Source organism: Rhinopithecus bieti, unplaced genomic scaffold (genome assembly GCF_001698545.2).
Source record: "Rhinopithecus bieti isolate Rb0 unplaced genomic scaffold, ASM169854v2 scaffold_74563, whole genome shotgun sequence".
In the NCBI taxonomy this organism is placed as follows: Eukaryota; Metazoa; Chordata; class Mammalia; order Primates; family Cercopithecidae; genus Rhinopithecus; species Rhinopithecus bieti.
In genome coordinates, this window is record NW_016827726.1 from 709315 (window position 1) to 730290 (window position 20976).

Genomic DNA, 20976 nt, shown 5'->3' on the forward strand with positions numbered 1-20976 from the left:
TGGACATCAAAACTCCAGCCACAGAGCAGGTGATTGCTAAATACAATTTTCTGTCTCCACAAAAAGCCTGTTTTGCCTGGTAAGGCTTTGGTATTGATGAGAGAGGTCATTTCCATTTGTGCTGTTTTCACAGTCGGGTGTCCTTACCTCCTGGATGCCCAGATGGGGCAGGTCCTAGGGATGTGGCTGCTTGGACAGTTTGGGCCGGGCTGGGGAAAACTCTGCAGAGACAACCATGTTATTCCTCCCAACTCCTCCCCAGAGTCAGAGATCACTATCATCATTAGAGATTCAACTGCCCAGCTTTCCAATCAGAGCCATAGGCAGAGCTTATCTCGAATGTCACTGTCCTTTGCCTCAGCAGCCAAAGGCCAAAAACAATCTGACTCAGGGCTGTTGTTTTCTATTTTCTGGCGAAGTTTACTTCGTGTAGCTGCAACTGAGTACTGGTTAGTAGAAGAGAGCACAAGACGCGTGGTCAGGATAAAAACAACAGATTAAACGCGGTGGCTCCTGCCTGTAATCCCAGCACTTTAGGAGGCTGAGGTGGGAAGATTGCTTGAGCCCAGGAGTTCAAGGCCAGCCTGGGCAACATAGGGAGACCCTCTCTCTACAAAAAAATAAAAAATAAAAATAAAAACTAGCCGGGTGTGGTGGTGGTATGCACCTATAGTCCCAAATACTTGGGAAGCTGAGCTCAGGAGGCTGAGACTACAGTGAGCTGCGTTCACACTACTGCACTCCAGCCTGGGTGACAAAGAAAGACCCTGTCTCAAAAAAAAAAAAAAAAAAAAAAAAGGTAACAATAATAGCAGCAGACATTTATTGAGCACTTACTATGTCCAGACTTTTGCCAAGTGTTTTACAAAAATTGTCCCATTTAACTCTCTTAACCCTATGAGAAAGACCCTATTAGTGTCCTCATTTGACAAGTGGGCAAACTGAGGCACATAACAGTAGGAAAACTGTCCTGAGGTCAGAGTTGGCACATGGCAGGGCCAAGATTCAAACCCAGGTCTGCCCGACTCCATGGCCTCAGTCCTGGACCACTGGACTCTACATCTGGGGCCCAACAGCGCCCTTGCTGCTGACCGGTGGCAGGCACACTTTCCAACACAAAGAACCCCTGCCACCCAGGGTGTGTGAGGATTAAACTAATTTACCTGAAAGACTGAGTCTGCAAGTGTTTACCAAGTGTCTACACTGTCCAAGGACCTGGCTCAGTTCTGGGGTTCAGGAGATGAATCAGACATGGGTTTTTCAGGAGCTCATAATCCAGGTTAGTTAATGGTTCCCACAGCCCTGTGATGGAGGTCATCCATGGGGTGGAGGCCATGGAGAATGCAGGGAGGAACCAGGAAGACGGACCAGTGGGGCAGGCAGGGTGAGGGAAGGTCAAGAAAGAGCTGAGACTTCACCAAAGAACAGGTCAAAAAAGGGAGGTCGTGCCAGGCAGAGACCAGCCTTGGCCAAGGTGTGGATTGGTACTGCTGAAGTGTAAGACCCAGGACGGGCCATGGCAGGTGTATTAGTCTGTTCTCATGCTGCTAATAAAGACATACCCGAGACTGGCTAATTTATTTATTTATTTATTTATTTTATTATTATTTTGTTGAGATGGAGTTTCACTCTTGTTGTCCAGGCTGGAGTGCAATGGTGCAATCTCGGCTCACTGCAACCTCGACCTCCCAGGTTCAAACGATTCTCTTGCCTCAGCCTCCGGAATAGCTGGGACTACAGGTGTGCGCCGCCATGCCCAGCTAATTTTTTTTTGTATTTTCAGTAGAGACAGGGTTTCACCATGTTGGCCAGGATGATCTTGATCTCTTGACCTCGTGATCACCTGCCTTGGCCTCCCAAAGTGCTGGGATTACAGGTGTGAGTCACTGTGCTCAGCCAAGACTGGGTAATTTATAAAGGAAAGAAGTTTAATTGACTCACAGTTCAGCAGGACTGAGGAGGGCCTCAGGAAACTTACAATCACAGCAGAAAAGGAAGCAAACACATCCTTCTTCACATGGCCTCAGTAAGAAGTCCTGAACAAAAGAGAGAAAAGCCCCTTATAAAACCACCAGGTCACATGAGAACAGCCTGGAGGTAACTGCCTCCATGATTCAATTACCTACCACCAGGTCCCTCTCATGACACATGGGAATTATGGGAACTAAAATTCAAGATGAGATTTGTGTGGGGACACAGCCAAACCATGTTATCAGGGACACTTTAGGGGATGTGACTGGACAGTAGACAGGGGACAGAAGGTTTGTTCATTCGTTTATTCATTTATTAAGTAAGTATCCATACAGCACTAAAAGATCCTGACACTGCATGGGGCACTGTGGATATAGCAGTGAACAAGCCACAGAGTTTAAGGTGTGGAGGAGGAAGATGGGCAGTAAGAGCACAGACAAGTGTTCAAGTACATAAGAGTTTCAGAATGACAGGGCCATGAATAAGGAGAAGTGCCTTGAATGCCAGGCCCAGGGAGCTGAGGTGGTGTGGGAAGAGGAGGGATGAGGTTAGATCTGTGTTTCAGAGGCTTGCTCTATCCAGGAGGGAAGGGACCTTGGGGAGCAGGAGCCACACAGTTGCCAGGCACTCTTAGCGTGGTGCCAGGCACATTGCGGCTGTTCAGGGAATGCTATGGAATCTGGGTCTCGGTATGGGGTTCCTCCTGATTAGGGCCTGCACCCACCTGCTTCTGGCTGCTGGGTCCCCAAGGACATCTGCACACAGGGCTAGACGCCTCCTAATCACAGTTGACCCCGAGCCAGGGAGAACGGGGGAAAGGGACATCTTGATAAGCCAAGGACCTCTGGCATTGACCCTGAAGAAGGAGACAGCCAAGTCCTGGTGGTCTGCTGCTGACTGGCTGAGGATGGCTGAGGCCTCGGCAGGGTTTCTCTAGGACCCCATCCACCCCTGAACAATGGACAGAACTCTGGAGTCAAGAGCCTTGAGCTCAACTGCTGCTTCCACCCCTGACTTGCTCTGGGCCCACAGGCAGGCTGCTAGCACACGCTGGACTCTTTCCTTCTCAGCAAAATGAGGGAAATAATTCCAACTTCCCACTGCACAGGGCTATTGGAAGGAGCAAGGCAGATCATCCACTCGTTCCTCAACCAGCAAGTTCTAATTACCGCGTGGGTGGGGGCACTGAGTGCCAGGTGGGAGGGGCAGTGCAGCCAGCAGAATAAGAAGTCACTCACACTTGTTAAGCGCTGCCTATGACCCAGGTTCCTCTCTAATAATATCATGTGGATTTGCTTCATTTAATTTCCACGGCAACCCAACGAGATGGGTTCTCTCATCACCCTCTTTTTATGTACAAAGACACTAAGGCAGAAAACAAGTATATCCCTTGCCTGTAGGGAGGGCCCACATGAGTAGTAAACAGGGACATGAATTTGGTCTGAGTCCAGAGCCCGTCCTTCTATCTACTAAGCTACACTGCTTCCCTGTCCACACAGAGCTCACAGCCCAGGGGAGGGGGGATGTGATTTTAAAAAACCTCAAGAAACTAGTGAAGGGTGAAACTGAAAAGTTGTGTGGCATAAAGTCACACGAGATCAGAGAAGGGAGGAGTGGGCAGAAGTGGTCCTCTAGGGAGTCCAGAACAGGGAGAGGCAGCCGGCAGAGGGAAGAGGGAGACGCCCAGCGTGTGGGGCATGGTAGGCTGCGGTGGGAGGGTCACAGCACAGCAGGGCTCAGGGGCTGCAGGCCTGAGAGGCCTCCGCAGGAAGTTTGCTCTTTACTCCAAGAGTACTGAGAAGCCATTGGAGAGATGCAAGCTGATTTATGTTCTAGGAAGAATCCTCTGGACTCAGAGGACCACAGTTGGGCACAAGGAGACCATTCAAGAGACACTGCAGGATGGAGGGCGATCTGGTGGTGACATCTATCACCCCACTGGATTGCCAAAGTTGATTCAGTTGATCTGTCTGGCTAAGTGGGTGTCCGCTTCCTCCCTCACCCCTCCATGTGTGTCCCTCCCAAAGCTGTATGCTCAGTCAAAGGGGGAGACCTTCCCTGAGAGAGGAGGACCATTCTTCCATTAAGCATGTAAGAGTAGCTGTGCTCCTCTGCTGGAACCTCCAAACCAGCTCTCAAGAGGCACTGCTGTGAGCCCAGTGAGAGAGACAGGGTGGTGCCCATAGGGCTGGGGAGAAGAAGGCAGCTTTGGGCAGGACACAGCAGAACAGAGTTGACAGCAGTGCATGGGAAAGGAGGCTGACTGTGGGAAGCTTGATACATGGTATAAACCATGGATCTCAGAGACAGCTTTGCAGGAAACAAAGTAAGAGTCAGAACAAAACCAAAGTGGAGAAGGAACAGATGGACTCAGCCAGACCTGGAAACCCTGGCTCCACCCCCACCAGCCATGTGACTTCCAGCAAGTCACTTCACCTTCTTAACCCTCACATTTTTTCCCTGTCTCCGAAATAAGGATATAAACACCCACATCTCATGAAATTGTTGAGATCATGAAAGTGATAGCTCCTGCCATGTGGGTTTAAATCACTGCATATCATTAGCTGGAATTTACTGAGCATGTAATACATGCCAGACACTGTGCCATGTGTGCTGTACAAGATCTCATCAATCCTCCCAACATCCCAGTGAGGTAAGGCAGAGTTATTCCCTTCCTTATTCAGTGAGGCTCAGAGAGGTGAAGTGGTTTGCCAAAGATCACACAGTGACTAAATGTAGGACTAGAATTTAAACACAGAAAGGTCTTGTTCCAACTGCGCACGGTGGCTCACGCCTGTAATCCCAGCACATTGGGAGGCCAAGGCGGGCGGATCACATGGTCAGGAGATCGAGACCATCCTGGCTAACACGGTGAAATCTTGCCTCTACTAAAAATACAAAAAAAATTAGCCGGCCGTGGTAGCGGGCGCCTGTAGTCCCAGCTACTCAGGAGGCTGAGGTAGGAGAATGGCGGGTGAACCCAGGAGGCGGAGCTTGCAGTAAGCCTAGATCATGCCACTGCACTCCAGTCTGGGTGACAGAGCGAGACTCCGTCTCAACAACAACAAAAAAAAAAAAAAAAGAAGAAGAAGAAGAAAGGTCTTGTTCCAAAGCCTGTGCTTTGAATTCCTACACCAGTCAGCATTAGCATATGGTCAGCTGCAAGGAACAGCAGGCAAAGGCGCTTATACAGCAGGGGTTTATTATTCTCACATATCAAGATGTCTGGTCTTAAATTATTCCAGGGTAGAGGCAATAGCTCAACCATGTCATCAAGGACTCACGCTCTTCCCAGTTTCCCACTCTGTCCCTCTTATTCTATCAGCTTGCAATTTGGCTGCCACAGCTCCAAACATCATGAATGTATCCCAAGAGAGGAGGAAAGAAGATGGCATAAAAGGAACAGGAAAAATCATGCTTGAAAAACTGCAAGAGACTTGCCTTTATGTCTCATTGGCCAGAAATAGGTTGCACACCAACTCTTGACCAATCAGTGGCAAAAGAGTAAGACTGATATGATGTGGTAGTTTTCAAACATATCAACATATTCTTGTCACTCATTAACAGGTAGCATGCCCTTGAATTTGGGCCAACCTCAGGAACTTGACCAACAGAATACGTCAGAACTGACACCCTGTGACTTCCAAGGCTCGGTCATAAAAGAGATGGAGCTCCCATCTGGTTCACTAGAACACATGTGCTAGAGCCTTGTGCGGCCATGTTGTGAGGAGGCCCAGCTAGCCCATGCAGAGATTCCACATAGAGATGCCCTACGTGAAGAGAGAGAGAGGCTTGCTAGCCCCAAGTGCCCCAGCTCCCCACTGTTCCTTCTCCAGCCATGTCTGATTGAAACTGCCAGGACAGCCCATTCAAGGCCTTCCTAAATTCCCGACCCACAGAAACCATGTGAGATAATAAAATGATTGTTATGGTTTCAAGCCACTACAGTTTGGGGTAATTTGTCTCTCAGCCCTCGGTAACCAGACCACATGATCTGCTTAGACAAATTATGCTTCATCGCCTGCCAGCTGCAGAAAACTGAGGTTTCATTAGCAAGGAAGATGGAGCAACAACCATGGGACAGGGATTCCGCAATGTCTACCAGCAGCCAGAAGTTTCCCAGATGGGAGATTTGACCCCCAAACTGAGCAAACAGAGAATACCAGGGGCTTTCTCACAAGCTGCACATAGCCTGTTGCTCTGATTGTTTAGTTGGTACAATATTTACGTAAAAGCTGGAAACATTGACACTTTTTGACACAGGTTCCTACGTTACTAACGTCTGCTGTCCCCTGTCGTGGGCAGCTGATTAAATCATTCAGGCAACCTGAGACCTTTCCTGTGCCAAGCTGCCTCTGGCCCTGGAGACACAGAGATGAAAATACACTCCCATCCTTCCCCTCCAGGGCTCTGAGTCAAGCGTGCCCATAAATCATTTCCAGATCTGTTGGAAAGTATGTGGTATTCGTGAGAAAGTGCAACTCAGATGCAGAGAGAATTCAGAGCCTGGCAATCTTGTCTGAATTTGGGGAGGAAGGAGACAGGACGGAAGCAGCTTTGGGTCCACAGCCACAGCAGCAGCATTGAAAAACAAGGCAGCTTCCCGCCCACCTTTCTTCTTGGTCTCTCCCTCACTCACTGCACTTCCACCACTTGGCCTTCTTTCTGTGCCTAGAACTCCTCAAGCTCATCCCTGCCCCAGGGCCTTTGCACTTGCTGTTCCTTTTGTCTACAATGCTTCCCTTCCTCCCAACTTTTCCATTATGATTTAGATCTCAAATCAGATGTTACCTCTTCAGACACTTGTTATTTCTTGGCTACTCAGCATCAAACCAGCCTTTACATCAGGGAGGCCAAAGAAGGGTGGAAATCCTTTCTCCCCTGCCTCATGGGAATTTTGGGGTGGCATGTGACACAGCCACAGCTACTCCAAAAGGACAATCAGAACTTATTCTCTGTGGTGACAGCACTCAAGTCCATGGTCTGTCAGGACTTGGGTAGATATGTTTTGAAACAAATCTACATATTCTTGTCGCTCATTAACAACTGGTAGGGTGCCCTTGAATTTGGGCCAACCTTAGGAACTTGACCAACAGAATGTGTCAGAAGTAACACCCTTTGACTTTCAAGGCTGGGTCATAAAAGGAGAAGGAGCTCCCATCTGGTTCACCAGAGCACATATGCTAGAGCCTTTTGTAGCCATGTTTTAAGGAGGCCCAGCTAGCCCATGCAGAGAGGAAGGGCGACAGCCTGTCCTATGACTGGTCTGGTTGAGGTCTCCCTGGGACCTGCCTCCTTTCCGAGTTTCACTCTTCATTCCTGGGGATCCCACCAGCCTATTCCTGTTCAGTTCCTGTTCAGCGTCCATTGGCCAGGGCTGGTTTCTGTGGCCTGCCATTCCTCTCTGTCTGCATCTTCACTCTGTCACACTGTCCAGTCACCATGCCTGACACTCTTTGGGGCACTTCACACTGTTGCAGATACCTTCTGTTATTGTCTTTATTTCTCTCCTGATTTGAATACGAGCTGCGTGAGCGCTGTCTTATTCACAGTTGTATTGTTCCCAGCACCTTGAACAGTGCCTGACATAAAACCAGGGTCAGAAATTCAGTATATAATTGTTGAATGGGCTTGTGAGTAAATACGGAGAGGAGGAACCACAGAAGCAAAGTCTAGAGGGAGGGAGTGTTAGAGAACAAATGCAAACTGAAGCAATGTGGAAAGTAAGGAGCTGCCTTCCCAGTGGGCACCAGCCTCCTGTCCATCCTCACGCAATTCAGCTCAGGCCATGGCCAGGGCTCCGGCACAAGGCAGCAGACCAGCTGCTGTGGTGGCCCAAACGGCAGAGGAACATGTGCTGTGTATGTGCCCTGCACTGCACTAGGGGTTTTATAAACCTCCTCTCATTTTATCCTTACAATAATCCTATGAGGTGATGTCAACATCCCCATGGACAGATGATGAGATGGAGGCCAGGGAGAGCAACGGACAGCTTCCAAGGAAAGATGGGCCAGCTCTGGGGCTCACACAGTTCCCTCTGTAGGGCTCACTGATACCAGCCATAAGGAAGACCCTAGAACTGCAGGCCCTGTAGTCACAAAGGGAGGCCCTCACTAGCCTCTGCTTGAATATTCACAGTGACGAGGTGCTCAGCCCATGCCATTGCCAAAGGTTTCCACCTGGCAGGTTTAGGGAAGAGAAGAAGGAGGCTAGTCTTGGGGAAAAGGTTCTAGCAAAACCCAGAAAGACTTTACGGAAGCTCTAACGGGGGCAGACCAGATGCAATTTGGACTGTAGGAAAATCCCCTGGACAAGAGGAGACGCTGCAGTCGGAGAGCTGGAGGACCACAGGCTTTTGGGTGTGGGGCACCCACTGCTGGAGGCGATGGGGGGCTTGCTCAAGGTCAAGGCAGACAGAAACTAGATTATAGGTTTTCTTCTGGCTGTCCTGTGGCCCCTAAGACTGCATCTTGCCTGTATCCCAAAGGCAGTACGCCTGTGTAGCTGATGTCTCCTTCTGGCAGACAAGGTCACGGGGGGGCCTGCTGCCTGCTAGCCTGGGACCCTAGCAGCTACACCAACCATTAGCTGGCAATGAGGGGCCTCTGGAACCTGTGTCCAGTGGTTTCCCATACTGGCTGTCATCGCACAAGTCTGCCCAAACGCCACCCCACCTCATCCTCGGGAATCTTGGATCTGCTCAGGCTCCCAGCTGAGGGTTTGGAACGGCTTTCTCCCACCCACCTTGGGGCAGGGCAGAAGATAATCCGAGCAGCTGTCACTAAATTTGATCCTGCCACAGCCCTGGGTAAAGGTTTATTATTGCCTCTGGGTGTCCTAACACAGGCAAACGTGCCTGGCTCTGGCCTCTCCTGGATGTGGGTTCAAATCCTGACTCGCCACCTCTTTGTGCTTCATTCGCACTCTCCAGCCATCAGAGGAAGTGTTGTGCAGATTAAATGAGCTAATATATATCAATATAGGAGCCCAATAGATAATGACTCCTACGCTTATAGGAAGGGAGAGAAGTTCTTTGAAATGCAGCGGCAAGTCTTTTTAATCTAATGTTACAGAGGGGGAGTTCATGGGCTGAGCAATAATAAACTCTGTGGAGAACATCCATAGGGTGCATGTGAGAACGAGAATTCCTCCAGGCAATATTTACTCTTCTTTTATCATTCAATAAGCTATTATTGAGTGTTTATTGGATGTGCTAAGAGCTAGGGACATAAATATGAAAATATCTGACCCCTGCCCTATGGGTCAACAAAGAGCCACCTGTGTGAATAAACAATTCCAATTGACCAGATAGTTGTTGTCACAAACCTGCAGGCTATGTTCAGTGGGAGCACTGGAGAAGGAGTACTGCCTAATTCTGCCTGGGAACATAAATAAAAAAGCCATCAACGCTATGCTCCAAGAGTCCAGAGTCTAGAAGGAAGGAAAAACATGTGAAAAGATGTGAAAATACAATTGACCCTTGAACAATGTGAAGGCTAAGGATATCAAGACCCTACATAGTAAAAAAAAAAATCTGCCTATAACTTTTGTCTCCTCCAAGACTTAACTGCTAATAACCTACTGTTGACTAGAAGCCTTACCAATAACAAAAACAGTCCATGAACTCATATTTTGTACTTCATGTGTATTATATACTGTATTTTTACAACGAAGTAAGCTAAAGAAAATAAAATGTTATTAAGAAAATCATTAGGAAAAGAAAATATATTTTCTCTTTTTTAAGTGGAAGTAGATTGTCATAAAGGTCTTTATCTTGTTATCTTCACATTGAGGAGAAGGAGGAAGAGGACGAGTTTGCCTTGTCTCACAGGTGGCAGAGGAAAAAGAAAATCCATGTAGAGGCTGGGTGTGGTGGCTCACGCCTGTAATCCCAGCACTTTGGGAGGCTGAGGCGGGTGGATCACGAGGTCAGGAGATCAAGACCATCCTGGCTAACATGGTGAAACCCCATCTCTATTAAATACACAAAAAATTAGCCAGGCGTGATGGTGGGGGCCTGTAGTCCCAGTTACTTGGGAGGCTGAGGCAGAAGAATGGCATGAACCCAGGAGATGGAGCTTGCTGTGAACAGAGATCGCACCACTGCACTCCAACCTGGGCGACAGAGCGAGACTCCGTCTCAAAAAAAAAAAAGAAAAGAAAATCCATGTAGAAGTGGGCCTGCGCAGTTCGATCCCAGGTTGTTTGAGGGTCAACTATACAACCAGATACTGGTCAAAGACGTATGAGCAATATTTAATAGGAGCATTGAAGAAGGAGCAGTAAGTTCTGCCCAGGGGAGTTAAGCCAGGTGTCCCAGAACAAAAGAAGAGGACCTGAAATCTGGAAGACCATCAGGGACCATGAATGTCCGTTGCCTCCCTCCTGCCCTTGCGGTTCCCGACACAAGCCTCCAGCCCAAGCTGTTCCTGCTGCCAGGCTCCGGCCTTCCTGGCCCCATGCCCACACACCAGCTCATCCTACTCAGCACCAGAGCCTTCCTGACTCTGCTTCTTGGGGACCTCCCATGCTGGGACCCCACTGTCCCCTGAGGTGTCCACTGGCACTAAGCCCACCCAAGTCTTCCCAGAAGGTGAGACCAGGAAATGTGCTTTTTTTGGCTTTCTCTCCCTTTGCTTCTTGGACTCTGCTAACTTATGCATCCCACTCCCTTCAGATTTCACAAACACAAAAACATTGACCTCCTGTCTGCTTAGAGTGGGTCAACATCCCGTATGGTTAGCTCATTTTCAGAGAAGAGGAAACAGGCTCAAAACTGACAGGAAAGTAAAAAAGGCAGTGATGGTGTCAGCTCCAAGTTCAGATCTCCACCAGACACAACACAGGTGACCTACGGGTCCTCTAGGCCAATCGAGGTCATGGGCCACTGTGAACTGGCCTTTGCTGAAAGGGTTAAAGGAATCAACATTCATTTTAACAAAGAATTGCTGAGCTCCTGCCCTGCAGCTGGCACTGTTCTATATGCTAGAGATTTGGCAAACAACAAGACAGACAAACATGGAGCTTGGATTCTAGTGAAAAGAGATACACAATAAATGGGCACATAAAAGAACAAACAAGGACATTTCCAAGAGTGATATATGCAAGGAAGACAATGAAACAGTGAAACGGGATGGAGGGCAACTAGAGGGGCGAGGCGCCGCCCACTTAGACAGGGTGGTCAGGGAAGCAAGGATCCCGCCACATAAAAAGCTCTGGGAAGTGTTTCAGGTCCAGAGAGCAGCAAATGCAAGGGCTCCAAAGTGGGAATGAACTTTGCATGTTCGTGAAGCTGCAAGAAGGCCAGTGTGACTGCAGCAGAGTAAGGAAGAAGCGAGCATTATGACATGAGGTCAGATAGGTGGAGGAGCCAGCTCCTGTGGGGGTCTTGTTCATTTGGGAAAGAGGTCAGGGCTGACCACACTAGAGAAAAACTGGCTGGGTACTTCTCACAGGACCTAGATGGTCACGCACTTACTGGGTTGGGAGAGAAGGCTACAAAGCCTGAGGCCTTGGTTATCTGCTTAGTGATTCCTTGGAGTCTGCTTGCTGGAGGCTACCTGGTCTTCTGATTCATTTTTTCTTTTTTCTTTTCTTTTCTTTTATTTCCTTTTTTTTTTTTTTTTTTTGGATGGAGTCTCACTCTGTTGCCCAGGCTGGAGTGCAGTGGCACAATCTTGGATCACTGCAACCTCCACCTCCCGGGTTCAACTGATTCTCGTGCCTCAGCCACCTGAGTACCTGGGATTACAGGTGCCCACCACCACACCTGGCTAATTTTTGTATTTTTAGTAGAGACGGGATTTCACCATGTTGGTCAGGCTGGTCTCAAACTCCCGACCTCAAGTAATCTGCCTGCCTCAGCCTCCTAAAGTGCTGGGGTTACAGGCGTGAGCCACCGCACCTGGTGGATCCATTCATTTCTACTACTAAGCCTGGTACTACGTATCTCACCAGCTTAAAACATCTCTCTTTTATTTTTCTAGGCACATGAACACCAACTTGCCCATAGAGGTTTTTCCACATTCCATAAGTTGCCCAAGCACCCCAAAGTGTTTCTTAGCTCTCAACAAACTAAGTATAGAAGGAACATACCTCAAAATAATAAAAGCCATATATGACAAACCCACAGCCAACAGTATATGGAATGGAGAAAAGTTGAAATCATTTCCTCTGTGAACTGGAACAAGGAAAGGATGCCCACAACTCCCATTCAGCATGGTACTGGAAGTCCTAGCCAGAGTAATCAGGCAAGAGAAAGAAGTAAATGGCATCCAAATTTGAAAAGAGGAGTCAAATTATCTCTATTTGATGATCCTATACCTAGAAAACCCTAAAGACTCCACCGAGAGACTCCAGGATTTGATCAATGAATTCAGTAAATTTTCAAGATACAAAATCAGTGTACAAAATCAGTACCATTTCTATACACCTATAACAATCAGTCTTCTGAGAACCAAATCAAGAAGCCAATCCCATTTATAACAGCTACAAAATTTACCTAGGAATATATTTACCCAAGGAGGTGAAAAATCTCTATAAGTAAAACTACAAAACACTGGTGAAATATATAGATGATACAAATTTTAAAAATGCTATGCACATGGATTGGAAGAATCAATATCAGCAAAATGACTATCCTGCCCCAAATAGCTTACAGATTCAACGCAGTTCCTATCATATTACCAATGTCATTTTTTGTGGAATTAGAAAAAACAATCCTAAAATTCATATGGAACCAAAAAACAGATTGTAATAACCAAAGCAATCCTAGGCAAAAAGAACAAAACTGGAGGCATTTTATCTGACTTTAAATTACACTACAAGGGTTTAGTAACCAAAACAACTTGGTACACATAGAAAATAGACACATAGATCAATGGAACAGAATAACAAACCCAGAAATAAAGTCACATACCTACAAGCAACTGATCTTTGACAAAGTTGCAACCAAAACACACACTGGAAAAGTACCCCCTACTTAATAAATAGTGCTGGGGAAATTGGATTTCCATATACAGAAGAATGAAACTGGACCCGTATTTCTCATCATATACAAAAATTAACTGAAGATGGATTAAAGACTTGGATATAAGACCTGTAACTATAAAAATACTAGAAGAGGCCGGGGGCGGTGGCTCACGCCTGTAATCCCAGCACTTTGGGAGGCTGAGGCGGGTGGCTCATGAGGTCAGGAGATCGAGACCATCCTGACGAACAAGGTGAAACCCTGTCTCTACTAAAAATACAAAAAATTAGCCAGGCGTGGTGGCGGGCACCTGTAGTCCCAGCTTCTAGGGAGGCTGAGGCAGGAGAATGGCGTGAACCCGGGAGGTGGCAGAGCTTGCAGTGAGCGGAGATCGCGCCACTGCACTCCAGCCTGGGCAACAGAGCAAGACTCCGTCTCAAAAAAAAAAAAAAGAAAGAAAGAAAACCCCAGAGAAAAACTCTTCTGGACATTGGCATAGGCAAAGAATTCATGACTAAGACCTCAAAAGCAAATGCAACAGAAACAAAAATAGAGGAATGGAGGCCAAGGGTGGTGGCTCACGCCTATAATCCCAGCACTTGGGGAGGCCAAAGGGTGGATCGCCTGAGGTCAGGAGTTCAAGACCAGCCTGGCCAACATGGCAAAACCCTGTCTCTACTAAAAATACAAAAATTAGCCGGGCGTGGTGACGGGTGCCTGTAATCCCAGCTACTCAAGATGTAGAGGCAGGAGAATTGCTTGAACCCGGGAGGTAGAGGTTGCAGTGAGCCCAGATCTCACCACTGCACTCCAGCATGGGCGACAAGAGCAAAACTCCATCGCAAAAAGAAAAAAAAAAGAAAAAATAGATGAATAAAACTTAATTAAACTAAAAAGCTGCTGCACAGCAAAAAGAAATAATCAACAGAGTGAACAGGCAACCTGCGGAATGGGAGAAAATATTTGCAAACTATACATCTAACAAATAAACAGAATGAACAAGAAACTTAAACAACACAACAAAAAATCCCATAAATAACCCCATTAAAAAGTGGGCAAATGACATGAACAGATGTTTTTTCAAAAGAAGACATACAAGTGGCCAAGAAGCATTTGAAAAAAATGCTCAATATCATTAATCATTAGAGAAACGCACATTAAAACCACAAAGGGATACCAACTTATACCTGTCAGAATGAGTACTATTAAAATGTCAAAAAAATAACATGTTAGTAAGGATATGGAGAAAATGGAATGCTTATACACTGTTGGTGGGAATGTAAATTAGCACAACCCCTATGGGAAACAGTATGAAGATTTCTCAAAGAACTAAAAATAGAACTACCATTTGATTCAACAATCCCACTGGGAATCTACCCAAAGAAAAAGAAATCATTACATAAAAAAGATATCTGTGCTCATATGTTTACTGCAGCACTGTTCACAATAGCAAAGATGTGGACTCAACCTAAGTGTCTGTCAATGGAAGATTGGATAAGGAAAATGTGGTATATATACACAACATAGTACTACTCAGTCATTAAAAAGAATGAAATCATGTATTTTGCAGCAAATACATGGATGGAACTGGAGGCCATTATCTTAAGTAAAATAGCTCTGAAAGAGAAAGTCAAATACTACAAGTTCTCACTTATAAGTGGGAGCTAAATAATGTGTCCACAAGGACATAGAATGTGGAATAACAGACATTGGAGACTTGGAAGGGTGGAAAGTGGGAGGGTGGTGAGGGATGAGAGATTACTTAGTGGGCATGACGTACACTTTTCAGGTGATACCTACACTAAAATCCCCAACTTCACCACTATGCAATATATCCATGTAACAAAACTGCCTTTGTACCCCTAAATCTATAAAAGATTTTGAATTTAGAAAACACCACGGGGAGAAAGAAATGGGAGGATTTCATCATCCATCAGAGCTGCTGCTGCTTCTTCTCTTTTTTTTTTTTTTTTTTTTTTTTTTTGAGACGGAGTTTTTGCTCTTTGTTGCCCAGGCTGGAGTGCAATGGCACAATCTTCGGCTCACCACAACCTCCACCTCCCGGGTTTCAAGCTGATTCTCCTGCCTCAGCCTCCCGAAGTAGCTGGGATTCACAGGCATGCGCCACTACAACTCCGCTATTTTGTATTTTATGTAGAGACGGGGTTTCTCCATGCTGGTCAAGCTGGTCTCGAACTCCCGACCTCAGGTGATCTGCCGACCCCTGCCTCCCAAAGTGCTGGAATTACAGGTGTGAGCTACTGTGCCCATAGGCTGCTGCTGCTATTATTGCAGAAGGTGTTGCTGTTGAACACTGGTCTTACACAGTCCTGTGGACACTTGTCTAGTGTAGCAAAGCTCCGGACTGGTCAGACCCTTCCTGTTGATGCTGCCCCAAAGTTCAGCTCTGTTGGGGTACATTCCTGTATTCCTATAATCAGCTCTTTCCTCAAGCACCCTGACTCCAAGTCAGGGTGGCTGGATCTACAGGGGCTTATAGCCACAGGAACTCAGACTCACTTTTTACTGAAAAATTATTCTTCGGGGGTTACTAGCAGATCCAGGTCAGAGACATCCCAATGAGATTTCCTAATTTTAAATAGCAGAGAACATGAATTGGGAGGTTCCAATACTGTTCTTTCCACAAAACCCTGGTATATTTTGTTACAGAAAAAAAAATGATTTAAGCTCAGTGTTGCTAAATATTCCCACTTTTTCCAGTAACACTGATTTGTATGTAAAATTTCCAGACCTTTAAAAAACCCCACAAATCCTATCAACTACAAAAAAACCACTATTAATAAATCATTAATTTCTGTCATATGCACATATTTTTACATAGATCCTCATATTTGTGTGTGTGTATACTTTCCCCAAAATTTGACACCTTTTTTTTTCTATTAACAATGAGAAAGTAAAAGATGGTTCTACTGGCAGCCAGACCGTGATGTTTGCATCTGAACATAAACAATGCTCAATGCTCACAGAACATAAACTGAGCCCCGATGGTCTGGAGCTCAGACTAGGCCATGCTGCACCGAGGAAGACAGAGACAAAGCCAATCTGTGGCCACATAAATTACCAAACACTCCCTCATTTGACTCATATGAATGAATGATTGCTACTTTTTTCCTGCCTCCAAGATAAAATGCATTAAGATGCCCAATCACTGAACTGCTGTTGCTCCTTGACAATACCCAATTTGGAACCTGCTTCCTTATTCTCACCTAGAACCATTCAAGTCAAACGAATTCTCTATGAAACTCTCCCAATCACCTCACCTCCGATACCCCCTCCAATTACTAACACACTCCTATGGTTCCTCAGAAATCATTCTCCCTTGCTGAAGCAAACCAAATAAACTTACCTTTCAACTACAGTTGTGCTCCTGGTGGTCTTCGGTTGGTGGCCTTTGACAGCAGCGTATCTCAGGCACCTTTCCACGCCAGTCCCTAGAGCTAATCAGCACCCTCTTTAATGGCTGCATAGCAGGGCATTGTTTGAACAGCAACATCTATGTTACTTCCATTTTTTCAACATTTGCAGTGGTATTGTCAGAGGTGTTTGAACCAGAGCAACTGCATCTTGAGTAGGGGCTGGGTAAAATAAGGCTGAGACCTACTGGGCTGCATCCTCAGGAGGTTAGGCGTTCTAAGATACAGGATGAGATAGGAGGTCAGCACAAGGTACGGTCACAAAAACCTTGCTGATAAAAGGATAAGGTAAAGAAGCCAGCCAAGGCCAGGTGAGGTGGCTCACGCCTATAATCCCAGCACTTTGGGAGGTCAAGGCGGGCGGATCAACTGAGGTCGGGAGTTTGAGACCAGCCGGACCAACATGGAGAAACCCTGTCTTAACTAAAAACACAAAATTAGCCAGGCGTGGCAGCACTTGCCTGTAATCCCAGCTACTCTGGAGGCTGAGGCAGGAGAATCACTTGAACCTAGGAGGTGGAGGTTGCAGTGAGCCAAGATCACGCCATTGCACTCCATTCTGGGCAACAAGAGCAAAACTCCGTCTCAAAAAAAAAAAAGAAGCCAGCCAAAACCTACCAAAACCAAGATGGCTACAAAAGTCACCTCTGGTGGTCCTCACTGCTCATTATATGTTAATTATAAAGCATTAGCATACTAAAAGACTCTCCCACCAGTGCCCTGACAGTTTACAAACGCCATGACAACCTCAGGAAGTTACCCTGTATGGTCAAAAAAGGGGAGGAACCCTCAGTTCCAGGAATTGCCCACCTCTTTTCTGCAAAATCCATGAATAATCCACCCCGTTTAGCATATAATCAAGAAATAGCTCTATGTATCCTTAGTCCAGCGGCCCAAGCCACTGCTCTGCCTGTGGAGTAACCATTCTTTACCCTTTACTTTCTCAATAAACTTCCTTTCACTTTATGGATTCACCTCAAATTCTTCCTTGCGCAAGTTCCAAGAACCCTCTCTTGGGGTGTGGATTGGGACCCCTTTCCTGCTCAACAGTATGTTCCCTTATCATAGTACCTCATCACACTCTGTAACTTTTATTGCTTTGTTGTATTTATTTGTATTTCGTATTTGCCTTATTATGACCGTTGGCTTGTTTTCTGTCTTCCGCACTGGACCATAAGCCCTGTGAGGGTAGGAGCCCCCATTCCCTCTATCCAAAGGCTGTGGCAGGATCAGAGCTCAGTGAATGGTGAACCAAAACTGTTTATCACCAAAAGAAAGAACACAAGAAGAGGGAAGTCACAATCTAGAACCCCGGAAAAGTCAAGGGCTTGGGAAGGAAGTTGCCGCCTGTGCAATGCAGGCCTTGGCTAGCTGCCTGCAAGCCAGGAGTCCATGAATAGTTGTCACAGAGGGGAGCCCAGTAGTGTGGGATGTCCTGGGACCAGAGCCTTACGCTAATAAAGACAGCAATGTGGTTGGGCCGGAAGCAACACTCAACCCCGGGAATGACCATTTCTTCCATACTCCAATCAGCAACTCTAACATGGATTGAGTTGGCATTCCATCTGTCAGCTCAGGGAGGGAAGAGAACTGAGAAATGCCCATGGGTCCCCACTTAACATGCTTCCCAATCTACTTGCGTCATTAGACATTCTGGGAAGCTGGGGAAACTCCCTGGCCCTGCTAGGAAATAGAACGCAAAAAGGTTACCAACAACTTAGCCGGCACCACCTCCCATGCGGCATTGATTCTGGGCAGAACTGTTTCTTATACTGGGAGAATTTTGGCTGAGGGTTGGAAGGAAAGATCTCACTCTTTGAATGGTGGGATGGGGTAGAACCAGATAGGGGTGTTCACGCTTTTCCTAGGGCAAGAGATGAGCCAGAGTTAGAATGTGGGAAAAGAGATTTTTGTGATACCTCGATGCAAGGCTCAGATTCTGACAGAAGTTTTAAAAGAATTTATTAGGAGAATTTGTTTGGAAAGTGTTTGGAAGTCTGTTTTGTTTGTTTGGTTGGTTGGTTTGGTTTGGTTTGGTTTGAGACAGCGTTTCGCTCTTGTTGCCCAGGCCGTAGTGCAATGGCATGACCTCGGCTCACTGCAACGTCTGCCTCCTAGTTCAAGGGATTCTCTTGCCTCATCCTCCTGAGTAGCTGGGATTATAGGCACCCACCACCATGACCGGCTACTTTTTTGTATTTTGAGTAGAGACGGGGTTTCACCATTTTGGTCAGGCTAGTCTCAAACTCCCAACCTCAGGTGATCCACCCACCTCAGCCTCTCAAAGTGCTGAGATTACAGACATGAGCCACTGCACCCAGCCAGAAGTCTGTTATTTTTTAAAAGCCTCCTGTTCACTAAGGAAAAAGGAAGAACCTCCTCAAATGCCTGGGGAACTTGAGGCCAGTGAACTTGGATAATAAATGCAAATACATTCATGGAGGGCTTGTTTATACAGGATTTAGAACCGAGCCCTGAGAACAGCCTGACTATTCTCAGCAACCCCTACCCCCTGCACCCTGCCCCACTCTCTCCCCTGTCTTCCTCCTCTTGGATCCTTTCCCTTCTACCTATTTTGGGTTTGCCCCTCTAGGCTGTGAGCTGCTTGATGCCAGGGAACCAGCCCTCCCAGCCTTTTCTTTTCCAACATCCAGGGCACGGCACACATTTAAATGCTCAATAGAGGTATGAAAGGAATGAATAAATGTCTAAGCTCTTAGGGTGGCCGAGATAGCAATGATCTGGGTTGAACTGTGTACTCCCAAAAGATGTTGAAGTCCTTACCCGCAATACTTGTGAATGTGACCTTATTTGGAAATAGGGTCTTTGAAGATGATCAAGATGAGGTCATTAGGAAGAGCCCTAATCCAGTATGACTGTGTCCTTATAAAAAGGGGATATTTGGACACAGAGACACATGTACAGAGGGAAGAGATGTGAAGACACAGGGGGAACATCATCTACAAGCCAAGGGGGCCACTAGCGGCTAGAGGAATGGCACAGAACAGAGTCTCCCTCATGACCCTGAGAAGAAACCAACCCTGCTGTCATCTTGATCTTGGACTTCCAGCCTCCAGAACTGTGAGACAATACACTTCTGTTGTTTAAGCCACCCGGCATGTGGTATTTTGTTACGCAGCCCTAGGAAACAGAATACACAGAAATCTAGCGTTGTGAATGCTATGTTTTAAAGGCTCCTTCTTTCATTCCTTCACCAAATAAATGCTTACCATGCGCCATCCCTACACCCAGCCCTAGCAGAGGACCAAGGCAGTGGTCATGGCCCCTGGCATGCCCCTTCCACTTTCTTGCTGTTGTCCTGTCAACTGTTTGCCCACCTCCTTTCTATCCTGCAAAATGTATCCTCAGCCCTGTTCAAATTCACTCCCTTTCCCTTGTGAAATATGCCCTTGATTTCAACATTCCTTACCGTTCACATTCAAATGAAGAAACCAACCCAGCCCTGTAGTTCCTCTGGTGCTCCCTGCTAGATTTAAGCTCCTGGAAGTTGGAACCATCTCTTACCCTTGCCTGGGTCCCCACTTACCTACTAACAGATATTTTTTATTTTTTACTTTTTATTTTTTTAGAGGGAGTCTTGCTCTGTTGCCTGGGCTAGAGTGCAGTGGCACAATCTCGGCTCCCTGCAACCTCCACCTCCCAGGTTCAAGCAATTCTCCTGCCTCAGGTTCCCAAGTAGCTGGGACTACAGGCACGTGCCACCACGCCCAGCTAATTTTTGTATTTTTATAGAGACAGGGTTTTACCATGTCTGCCAGGATGGTCTCGATCTCTTGACCTCGAGATCCACCCGCCTTGGCCTCCCAAAGTGCTGGGATTACAGGTGTGAGCCACCGTGCCTGGCCGCTAGCAGATATTCTGATTGAGTTGTCTGCTGGGCGGCCCAGGCACACACATCCTCGAAACATCTCAGCAGCTCCTAATGCACAGCTGGGGTTGAGAAGCCCTGCCCTGGAAGCCTATGATGAGAGGGCTGATCTCTGTCTAATCATAATGATGATGAACACCAGCAAAAACAGCTAACATATAGTGTATACAATGTGCCAAGAACTGCTATCATTACTCACATTGACTCTTTTCAGCCTCACAACAATCCCATAACATAGAACTATTGTCTCCCCAATTTGCAGGTCAGAAGAGTGAGGTGAGTTCAAGGCCACCCAGCTGGAAAGCGATGGAGCTGGGATGTATAGCCAGCGGCCTGTCTACCTGTCTTATTCTGGGACACAGGACGAGGCTGGGACCCAAGGCTGTCACTAGGACTGAGAGCAGAAATGCTGGTTTAAGTACACGCAGGACCTCCAGCCATCAGTTGTCACAGGCAACCTGATTGTTCTTGTCACTTGCTGCCAGCTCAATACATCTCCAGTGGATCCCCCTGAGTAAGGTGTTGAGTAGGCTTCTGTCCTAGTTGAGGTTCTGTCTTAACATTGGATGCGTGCCAACCTAGCACATTCTACAGGGCAGAGCCTCATGGGAAGGTAGTTAACACCTGACGTGCAGGAGGAGCTCCTCTAGGGGTCCCCGACAAGGGGCAGGGAGCAGTGCAGGGGAGGGCCTCAGACCTCAGACTTCAGACCC